At 36.9% G+C, this 4,644-nt stretch overlaps 1 pseudogene; it reads left to right on the forward strand.

Moving 5' to 3' along the window:
• Nucleotides 1-407: 407 nt before the first annotated feature.
• LOC105179572 (short-chain dehydrogenase virD-like) lies at nucleotides 408-2,944 on the forward strand (annotated as a pseudogene).
• Nucleotides 2,945-4,644: the final 1,700 nt, after the last annotated feature.

The following is a 4,644-nucleotide window of genomic DNA, read 5'->3' on the forward strand; positions in this document are numbered from 1 at the left end:
GGAGACCCTTCTAGAGACATTCCAGCTGTGCCAGCCATTGTCTGGGAGGTCCTGAGGAGCCGCTGGAGAGTGCCTTTGTCTCTCAATCGATGAGTCCTTGGTGCAAGAATGTCTCCTTCCTATAGGTTTCCTCCTACTCCTTTTTCGGGGATGCTCGCTTCCACAGCAGGGGCTGAGCGGGCAGGAACCAACACTGCCATCTCCTGAATTACTGTTGCGACCACATGTTAAATTGCACCCAGCAAAGCTGGGAAAAGTTCTCCTAAGGTGTTGTATGAGGAAGTGCTTTGTCTTGAAGGATCGACCAAAGGGTCCACCACTCTGGTAGGTGGTATTGATGCAGGAAAGCCTGGGGCGCATCCACCTCCAATCAAGTCCAGGGAGGCTCCTGCAATGACCTACAAAGGATGATTATTGTTGGTTGTCTCCATGCACTTTTGGGAGTTAGCGGGGTTGCTGGGGGTTTCCATGATAATTCATGTGTTCAACTCAATTTCCCACAGATGGTGCCAATTGATGCATGTGATTTTAGCACGGGCCAAATTCTTGGATTGTGATGATAGATTTTGTAGATTGAGTGAAAGAACTTGGGGATTTTTTGTTTTGGAGGGAAATTTGCTTGTTTTTTATATGTAATTATTGAAATTGTTGTTCATTAAATTCCTCGTATCATTAAAATTAGTATTGTCTCTTAATTTATTGAACATGATATTGAATACTCACGTGCAAAAAACAAAGCGAATTTTCCCTCCAAAATGGCAAAATCCCCAACTTCTCAATGGGCCATGGACTAAAATTACACAAAAAATTGAAAATATAATCTAGTATACTATTTGTCATCTGGATATTTAAAGGTCGACCCTCCAAAATTACATGCCCAACAATGTACTTTTGCCAACTTAACTACATAAAAAAGAGAATAATCTAATTAAAAATTGGTTGGTAAGTTTGCTTGATCAATATTGTTGTTAAGGATGTAGGATATATTTAAGCTTTTTCACTATTTCATTATAATAAGTTCCTTCGCTTGCAGCCCTTTGTCTTGTGGTGCTTGCATTTCAATGGATTCTAGCATGTGTAGTTGTCTGTTTTGCCTGATGATAATGTCTGTATTCCTCTTAATTTTAAGGTGCATTAAGGCTGATTCAAGCTGTAGTACCTCACATGGCATCCAGGAAGAAGGGCAAAATCGTTAATGTTCGAAGCGTCACGGCTTTGGCTCCTTTGCCATGGGCAGGTGCTTATACTGCATCCAAAGCTGCTTTACATGCAGTTACTGATACTCTCAGGTCTGTTTGAATGTTTCCTATCTCCAAATTCGTCCATAATGTTTTGTCCGAGCTTCCATTTCTGTTCAATATACGAAACACCTTCCTCCTGTGTAAGCAACGACAAGACTATAGCTTGATCACTTGAGTAGCCTTATAGGGTAAATCATATTTACATCTCATGAGGTTTAGCTCAATTAGTATACATCTCAATTCCATTGAAAATCACAATTACCCCATTTAAAGTTCGTAAAACCTTATAACATTTGATGCAGAACTGCACAAGTATAAAGATACCCTTGATCCCCTGTGATATGGTAATGTGCAAAATATCTTCCCTGTGAAAAAAAAGATTATCAAATTATCTCTCTGTGTTTTTAAACTTAAAGCAATTTATCCTTTTAGAAAGGCGTGTGTAGTAGACTTGCTCCTATTGTGAGTGTGCATAGTTTTTTCTCCAAAAAGTTATTTTTATATAATATATTAAATATCTAATATATAAAATATAAAATAATTATAAAAAGAATAAATATACTATTTTATATATAATATATAATATTTTTTAATAATATCTACATTTTTATTTAAAATTAAAAATAAAAAAACCAACCCCCTACTCACCCACCTCCAAACCAGCCACCGCCCATCCACTTCCCAAGATAGTTGGTGTACATGCTAGTCAGATTGATCTTTTTGGGGAAAAATGCAATCAACCCCCTTGTGATATCGCAAATGAGCAAATTACCCCTTATGAAAAATAAATAGCGAATTACCTCCTTGTATTTTTAAAAATATAACTATTTACCCCCCTAGGATTTTTAAAATGAACCAATTTACCTCCCTGTATAAGGAGGTAAATTACTTCATTTTAAAAAGTAAGGGGGATAAATTACTATATTTTTTTCGTAGGAGGGGTAATATTGTTCATTTTCAATATCATAGGGGAGTAAATTGCTATTTACCCGATCTTTTTGTTTCAATATTTCGAAAAAGAAGCATTTTAACCCCTTCTGTCTTGTTGTGGTTTTCACTATCGCAATTTGCAACTGTTTTCATATTTTCGCCTGTACACTACCTATTTTTCCCATACTTGCTAATTATAAGAGCCCAAATACTAAACTATTATTGTGTTTTGCTTTCTCTGTAGATCTAGCACAAACACTCTCATTCTTTGTCACTTAATTGTGAGTTCAGGAAGATAAAAAATCATTTATGCTGCACATTTAAATCCTATTTGATGGACATATAATAAGAATTACATGAGTTATGTCGAAAATATGATCGTAAAAGTTAGCAAAACATATTGTCCAAGTGGACATTAAGACAACTGAGAATCAGTAAATATTTGTGCAGACTGGAACTATGACCCTTTGGGATCGATGTAATCAATGTTGTACCTGGTGTTGTGAAGTCTCTCCTTAGCAACATACAATAGGCTGCCAGAATCAAAGTTGTACAAGAAATTTGAAGAAGCAATTCGAGCAAGAGCGATGCTTTCCCAGAACATTAAATCAACGCTTGCAGAAGAGTTTGCGAAGAAGACGGTCGACGCAGCGTTGAAGCAGAATCCACCTGCTTGGCTCTCCTTAGGCCATCTGTTCGGAGCAATGGCAATCTTGCACCATATGCCCCTTTCCATCAGAGATTTCATTGTCAGGAAGAAATTCAACTGTTGATATATCTTGCTATGTCCCACAATAACTTGGGAAGTTTCCTCTGAGCCCGTGGTATATGATGCAGGTCTGTAGAATTTGAATTTTCTATTTCAAATTATATTGTATTTTTCTATTTTGTTTAGTATATAAAAATTATGTTATTTATTCTATATCAAGAAAAATGAGACGTAGTGAGTATTTATAGTATATACTGCTTCTGACTCCTACAGTGGCTTCCTCGAAGCAGGCGCTGCAAGAGAATGAAGCTAAGGATCCCAAGCCGGGACAAACTGTTTGAGCACCGTTATTGAGAAATCAAGCGAATATATGTGGTACGTTTCGATGGATTACTGAGTTTAAGGGTAACTTATTGATTCAGTTTGAATTTTAAAACTTATTGATAGTTTTGTACGTGAATGTGCAGTTTTGGAAGAAGTATAGTAGGTACATCTTAATGATGAAGTTGTGCTAGCAAATTTAATATTTTATCGATTAATAAAAGAATCCATGATTGACAATTCGCGAAATTTGTAGGGTCATGGAACTAGTGAAGAGGAAGATGTTCCTCTGGATTATGCAATTAGCTCTTAATTTGAAACTTGTGTTGCCTTACATTAACCATGCTTTCCCATGCAAGCAAATTCAGTTGCTGAGGAATCAAGAGTTGGCTCTGAGAAACTGTTCTCCAAACCAGTTAGGATTTCTCTCTGAAGCACCTCTATACTTGGAAATTGAGCAATCCCTGGGTTTTCTTGACCATTTAATGTTGGGAACCCCTGCTTCTCCTGTGAGAAAAATCCTGCTGGAGAGTGGTCTGGGCTATGTTCTTGTTGGTTGCAAGGGTTGAAGTGAGCTCCTCCAGCCTCAGTTTAGTATTGGACTATAATTTTGTAACCTTACGCCTACCCTTGGAGTATAATTGTTGAAACTTCAGGTTGTTACCAGTCTTGCAATGAAAATTTAGTTTTCAAGAAATGGAGCTCATGTGATATACTGAAGATAATTGGTTTTGTTTTCTGTTGGCTTTACTAGTTTTATGGTAACTTTCATCATCAAATCAAACATTAAATTGATATGGTATGCGGTGTCAACAGCCAGTCATTGCTGGAGATGGGTACTAAAGATTTGGATTTTGTACAACTGAACCAATTAAGGAAGAAAAGCTGGTGGGATATCACTATATCCTTTCACACCATCAGTTCGAGGGAAGGAGGAGCCCTGCAGCCATATAATTGTTCGAGGGTGAGGCAAAGCTCTGTCAGGATGTGTTGAAGATTTATTTACCCTGGTAATTCTGGTATTTTTTTTTCTAATTTAATTACATGCGAATTTCGAACCTCACCATTGTATCTTTTCAAGTTGGTGGAGGGTTATAACTTTGTTATCGTGATGTTTGAATGAAATTTGTGTAGGATTTCTTTGAACTATTTCGTAGAATACTGCATAGGTAGGTTGAAAAGTGGTGGTGCTTGCAAACCAATTCTTTTACATAAATAATTTGTATAGTCTATTGTGACTAAGCCATGACCCAAGGTGTAGGTCATGGCTTAACTGAAAAGTGTGTTGGTAGTTTTTTTACAAGTACATGTGTGCATATTTATATTCATTCCTTTTGATCATGTTCTTTTTAAGCATGGTGCACTTCTCTATATATTAGAAGGTTTAAGAAAGGGAACAAACTGATGACTTAACATCTTATGTTGGTCAGGGCTTGGTCCCCT

This window comes from Sesamum indicum, linkage group LG1 (assembly GCF_026168435.1).
Source record: "Sesamum indicum cultivar Baizhima isolate 11 linkage group LG1, ASM2616843v1, whole genome shotgun sequence".
In the NCBI taxonomy this organism is placed as follows: Eukaryota; Viridiplantae; Streptophyta; class Magnoliopsida; order Lamiales; family Pedaliaceae; genus Sesamum; species Sesamum indicum.